General features: G+C 39.2%; 1 non-coding gene across 1 annotated transcript; it reads right to left on the reverse strand.

Annotated features, from left to right (window-relative positions):
- Positions 1-359: 359 nt before the first annotated feature.
- On the reverse strand, positions 360-466 carry LOC127110023 (small nucleolar RNA R71). The gene has a single exon (XR_007797263.1). It is a non-coding gene; the product is annotated as a small nucleolar RNA R71 (small nucleolar RNA).
- Between the last annotated feature and the right edge of the window lie 6,910 nt (positions 467-7,376).

Raw genomic sequence — 7,376 nt, forward strand, 5'->3', positions numbered from 1 at the left:
CTCTTAAGGATTTCGCTCAACCATCTAATGAAGAACCTAGTTCTAGTATAGTAAACCCAACCATCCCAGATAATAATTTTGAACTTAAACCATCCCTGTTGCAACTAGTGCAACAAAGACAATTCGTGGGTCTCGCTAGTGAGAACCCTAACCAACATTTAAAAATATTTCTTCAATTAGCAGACACTTTTAAAACCAATGGAGCTTCTCCTGAGGCAATACGTTTAAGATTATTTCCTTTTTCCCTCAGAGATAAAGCCCTATCATGGTTAGATTCCCTTCGACCCAATTCCATTACGACTTGGGATAACCTTAGAAGAGTTTTCCTTGCTAGATATTTTCCCCCGAGTAAGACCGCCGTTCTTCGAAACCATATAACTAGATTTACCCAAAACCAAGGAGAATCGTTGTTCGAAGCTTGGGAGAGATATAAAGAGTTGTTACGAGCATGCCCACATCATGGTTTAGAAAATTGGTTAATCATTCAAACCTTCTATAATGGACTTCACTATAACACAAAGATGATCATCGACGCTGTCGTAGGCGGTGCTCTGATGAACAAACCTTATCCTGAAGCTAGTGCCCTCATCGAAGATATGGCTCAAAACCATCAATCATGGGGAGTCGAACGAGCGATAGTGGAGAAGAAGGAAGCCCAAGGAGGAGTGCATGAACTAAGCTCTATAGACATGATGCAAGCTAAAATGGACGCATTAGCCCTCAAAGTCGAGCATATGTGCATAAACCCGAATACTGTAGTCGCAGTTTCGTCGGATTGTGAGATATGTGGAGCCAAAGGACACCAATCTGCAGAATGCAGTCTATTGAACGAAACCCACTCCGAGCAAGTGAACTACACCCAAGGGAACCCATATTCGAATACCTATAACCCTGGATGGAGGAATCACCCGAACTTCTCCTATAAGAACAATAACCCTATCCAAAATAATGCACCTCCGAGACCTAGTTATCAAGCCCCTAGATCAAATCAACCTATGCAACCTGTGCCACCAAAGCCGAGCCTTGAGAAAATTATGGAAAATTTTATCACCGCTCAAACCCAACAAAACAAGGAGTTCATGAACCAAAACATTCATGTTAATGAATTGATTGCTCAGTTAGGAACCAAGGTTGACCAAATAGTTACTCATACCAAGATGCTTGAAACCCAAATCTCTCAGGTAGCTTTAAACCAAGCCCCTCAAACCACACCTGGAGGACAGTTCCCTGGACAACCTCAACAAAATCTGAGAGGACAAGCCAATGCCATTACCCTACAAAGTGGGAACGCTTATGATGAGCCACCAAACCCAAGATTGAGTGAACCCAAAACTTCTAAGGAAAGTACCAAACCCCTAGACAAAGTAAAGGAACCAGAGGAATCTGAAAACCAGGGAGGTCGAGAGAAAGGAGAAGAACCTAAAGATAAAACTTACGTACCACCCCCGCCATATAAAGCACCTATACCATATCCGCAAAGACTCAAACAAACCCAGATCAATAAACAATATCAAAAATTTATTAAAGTTATAGAAAAACTTCATGTAGAAATCCCTTTCACAGAAGCCATCACCCAAATACCTTCTTATGCAAAGTTTCTCAAAGACATCCTTACCAACAAACGTAGACTTCACGATCCGAAGCCTTTGGAATGTAATGCTATTTCCGAGGACAAATTGGCAAAGAAAGATAAAGATCCTGGAAATTTCTCCATTCCTTGTCTTTTGGGTAATCATGTCATCGAAAAAGCTTTTCTAGACTTAGGAACTAGTGTGAGCTTAATGCCTCTAGCAGTTTGTGAGAGGTTAAACTTAGGAGAATTACAACCCACTAAGATGTCACTTCAGTTAGCCGATAGATCTGTCAAATATCCGATGATAGGCATTCTAGAAGATGTTCCTGTTAGGATAGGTCAATTATTTATCCCTACTGACTTTGTTGTCATGGACATCAAAGAGGACAATGATATACCAATCCTTCTAGGTAGACCATTCTTATCAACTGCAGGAGCCATAATAGATGTCAAGAAAGGAAAGTTGACATTTGAGGTAGGTGACGAGAAAATAGAATTTATACTTTCGAAATTTCTTATGGCACCTGTGATGGGAGACGCGTGTTATACATTAGATATCATTGATGAATGTGTTAGAGAATTAGAACAAGAAGAAATTATAAAAACAATTAAGTTACCATCAACTCTCATAAGGGAAGATGATGACTTTAAAGAACCCTACATCAATGATAACCTTTACGAATGTTTATCCCTTACCCCAGATCCTATGCCATGCCCTAAGAAACCAACCTTAGAACTTAAGGAACTGCCTAAGAACCTGAGATATGAGTTCCTCGATGAAAAGATGAACCGTCCAGTTATAGTCAGTGCTACCTTAAGCCAAGAGGAAACGAACCAACTTTTAGATGTTTTACGAAGACACCCCTCAGCCTTAGGATATAATATCTCTGACCTGAAAGGTATAAGCCCATCTGTATGCATGCATCGGATTTCGCTCGAAGAAGATTCAAAACCCTCTAGGGAACATCAAAGAAGGATAAACCCTATAATGAGTGATGTTGTTAAAAAGGAAGTTCTTAAGTTACTTGAGGCAGGTATAATCTATCAGATCTCGGATAGTAAGTGGGTGAGGCCTGTGCATGTAGTACCTAAAAAGGGAGGCATCACAGTCGTGCAAAACGAAAAAGGCGAACATATAGCAAAATGTTTAGAAGGAGGATGGCGGATGTGTATAGACTATAGAAAATTAAATAAAGCAACTAGGAAGGATGATTTCCCTTTACCATTTATAGACCAAATGTTGGAGCGTCTAGCTAGACACTCTTACTTCTATTATCTAGATGGATACTCTGGATTCTTCCAAATACCTATCCACCCCGAAGATCAAGAAAAAACTACCTTTACATGCCCCTATGGAACTTTTGCCTACAAACGAATGCCATTCGGCCTCTGTAACGCTCCAGCTACTTTCCAACGCTGCATGATGTTAATCTTTGCAGATTACCTAGATGGTATCATGGAAGTGTTTATGGATGATTTCTCGGTTTGCGGATTTGATTTCCACAATTGCCTTGCTAACCTTGAGAAAATCCTGGAGAGATGCGTGGAGGTGAACCTCGTGCTAAACTGGGAAAAGTGTCATTTCATGGTGACCGAAGGAATAGTTTTAGGACATATAGTTTTCGAAAAAAGGTATAGAGGTAGATAGAGCTAAAATAGAAGTTATAGAAAACCTAAAACCACCAAAAACCATCAGAGAAGTCCGAAGCTTTCTTAGACACGTTGGATTCTACCGGCGTTTTATTAAGGACTTCTCCAAAATCACAAAACCTTTAACTAGAATTTTAATGAAAGATGTTGAATTCATTTTTGATGAAAAATGTAATGACGCATTTAATCTTTTAAAGCAAACATTAATCTCAACACCAATTATGAAACCGCCCGATTGGTCGGAACCTTTTGAGATAATGTGCGATGCTAGTGATTATGCAGTTTGAGCCGTTCTAGGACAAAGGAAAGATAAAAAATTACATGCCATTTACTATGCCAGTAGAACCCTAGATGCTTCCCAACTTAACTACGCAAGAACTGAAAAAGAATTACTCGCTGTAGTTTTCGTTATAGACAAATTTAGATCTTATCTAGTAGGAGCAAAAATTATAGTTTACACCGATCATGCTGCCATTCGTTACCTATTAAATAAAAAAGATGCCAAGCCCAGGTTACTCCGATGGATTCTATTACTACAAGAGTTTGATTTAGATATAAGAGATAAAAAAGGCACTGAAAATGTAGTAGTCGGTCACCTTTCTAGTCTAGAACATCTAAAACCAGAACTAGTTCCCATAAATGATGATTTCGCCTATGATAGACTGATAGCTAGAGTAGAAACCATTGAAGATAATAACCTGGATCCTCATGAGCATTCCCAAAACTCCTTAGCAATAAGTAACATACCCTGGTATGCAGACTTCGTCAATTACCTAGCTGTTGATATAGTACCCCCTGATCTTGACTACCACCGCAAGAAGAAATTCTTCACGATGTGAGAAACTTCTACTGGGACGAACCACTCCTTTTCAAAAGGGGTAAAGATGGCATTTTTCGCCGTTGCGTTCTAGAAGAAGAGGTAAATAGTATTATTGAGCATTGTCATTCTGCACCTTATGGTGGACATGCGAGCACCTCTAAAACATACGCCAAGATTCTTCAAGCTGGCCTATTCTGGCCTACCATGTGGCGTGATGTCTATGCTTACATTGTCAAATGTGATAGATGCCAACACACTGGAAACATTTCAAGACGTGATGAAATGCCTCTAAGAAACATTCAGGAAGTAGAACTCTTTGACGTATGGGGTATAGATTTCATGGGACCGTTCCCACCATCCTTAGGAAACAGGTATATCTTAGTAGCTGTAGACTATGTGTCTAAGTGGATTGAAGCTATAGCTGCACCCACAAACGACACTAAGGTAGTAATCAAACTATTTAAAAACTATATTTTCCCTAGATTTGGAACACCACGTTTAGTCATAAGCGATGGAGGATCACACTTCATATCAAGAATATTTGACAAACTTTTAAGAAAATATGGAGTTAAACATAGAGTAGAAACACCATACCACCCACAGACTAGTGGCCAAGTAGAAGTATCTAATAGGGAGATAAAACAAATCTTAGAGAAAACTGTTTCTATTTCTAGGAGAGACTGGTCTCAGAAGCTTCAAGAAGCATTATGGGCCTATAGAACCGCTTTCAAAACCCCTATAGGAACTACTCCTTACCAACTAGTTTATGGAAAATCTTGTCACTTACCGTTCGAATTAGAGCATAAGGCCTATTGGGCCATTAAAACTTTGAACTTAGACTACCTAGCCGCTGGAGAAAAGCGTACCATAGACATTCATAAATTAGAAGAACTTAGGCAATCGGCCTACGAGAATGCAAAAATATATAAAGAGAGGACAAAAGCCTATCATGACAAAAGAATAGTAAAGAAAAACTTCAATGTAGGCGATTTTGTTCTCCTTTTCAACACTAGGTTACGACTCTTCCCTGGAAAGCTACGTTCAAGATGGACTGGTCCTTTCGAAGTATCCAAGATTCTGAGATCCGGAGCCGTAGAAATCAAGAACGAAACTTGTAGTTCATTCATTGTAAATGGACAAAGACTGAAGCTCTACGAAGGAGGAGACATTCCAGCATATTACTCAAGCCACACCCTCATTGATCCACCAATTCCTACTACTACAGGTGTATAAATTCTAATCGTCAAGCTAATGACATTAAACAAGCGCTGCGTGGGAGGCAACCCATGGTTTTTCTTTCATTTTACTTTTTCGCATTTATTTAATTTTATTTTTATTTTATTTTATCATATTTTGCATAAAGACTAAAAATTTGAATGGTTTGCATTTCAGGATCACTTTCTTAACCTTTACAGGATGCAGGATTTCAATGACATGCACGTGACCTATAGAGATAATGCTCAGAGAGAACACTACATCGCTCTATATCAGTGCCCTATGGCACCCACACGTTACCCTGATCAGCATTGCATGGAGGCACTGGGTATCGAGTTGAGTATCCGATTCCTTAGCCACCAGTTTCACTGGGACGAATTTGCTGATGACTTGAGTAACACATACCAGAACCTGACATTGGAGTTCCTGAGTTCATTCGACTATGACCCATACTCTGGACCAAATGGGTATGCTGCTTTCAGGCTCTTTGGAGTTGAGTACTCTTTCAGCCAGAAAGAGTTCGGCGACCTATTGGGTTTTCAGACCACTCCTGATGCTATCCCGGAGACACCTATGGGATATTTTCGGGGTAAGGAGGTGGAGAAGTTTTGGAGTGATATATCAGGTGGCGGAAGCCAGGATCCATCTATGCAGCTATCTCATGTTATACATAACCCAGCCTTCAGATATTTTCAGATGATATTAGCACATTCCTTCCTGGGAAGACCGGATGCAGAGACACTACTGAGTGAAGAGGAGATCTTCCTATTATTTTGTGCATCCCAGTCTCGTCCAGTAGCATGTGGGAACTTTTTATTATACAGTCTCAGCGGTATCTCCAGATCTACCAAAGGAGTCATCCATGTGGGTGGAATCATCACACAGATTGCTGTCGCTTTAGGTCTGTCTTGCAAGCTGTCACATCTCCGGATCTACTGTGGGTACACTACCATGGACATCGATTTCTGTTTGACCAGAGGATTGATGAGGAGAGCCTCTTTCCACCCATGTCAGTTCCGGTTGCTGGTAGACAGTGAGGCTATCCATTATTTCACACTGCCAGACCCTATGATGACCAGTGTGCATGATCCAGCGAATTGGAGTTATGCTCTAGAGGGCCAGGGAGAGACCGTCGAGGCACCGAGATCACCACCCGTTGCTGAATACACACCTACACCACCATCTCCTAGAATCACTGTTTTCTCTAATAATCGTTCATTGCAGACACCCGACATACGCATCCAGATTGCTGAGTGTCGTAGAGAGATCGCAGAGCTTAGACAGGAGGTGGCTGACCTCACTTTACAGATAAGAGTGTCTGATCTCACCCATGCTACTGAAGTCGATTGTCTATATCAGTAGATCACAGAGCTCAGGCAGGAGATAGCCACGCTCCGTGGATCCACTCAAGAAGACGACATCCCTACTATATGATCTAACCATTTCATCTTATTTTATCTCTTTTTATATTTCTCGTATTTACATAACTCATTTTACATTATCGTATTTGGAATATTATATAAACCATGTCTTTACATTGATAATTCTGTTTATATATATATATATATATATATATATATATATATATATATATATATATATATATATATATATATATATATATATATATATATATATATATATATATATATATATATATATATATATATATTATATATATATATATATATATATATATATATATATATATATATATATATATATATATATATATATATATATATGTGTGTGTGTGTGTGTGTGTGTGTCTTATGTTTGTTTTATTTGCATTTTTTATTTTTTTCAGTTATTTATTTATTTATTAGTCTAATATTTAATTTTTATTTTATTTTTATTTTTGTCTTTTATTTTTACTTCTGTAAAAATTATGCAAGCCAATGATACTAGGTAATCACAAGACAAATGCTATTCGGACCCCTAAAAGCCAAAAGACAAGAGAAGCCCAAACCAAAGGACCAAAATCTGGCCCAACCAGATTTGGCCTTGTGGTGCCCGCCATAGGACCTGTGGCGCCCGCCACAGCGTCTGTAAATGGTCGGGGCAAAACCATTTTCTTCACCATTTTTGCAACTTACAACCTCCCAAACCCATATTTTC

This window comes from Lathyrus oleraceus, chromosome 7, assembly GCF_024323335.1.
Source record: "Lathyrus oleraceus cultivar Zhongwan6 chromosome 7, CAAS_Psat_ZW6_1.0, whole genome shotgun sequence".
NCBI lineage: Eukaryota > Viridiplantae > Streptophyta > Magnoliopsida > Fabales > Fabaceae > Lathyrus > Lathyrus oleraceus.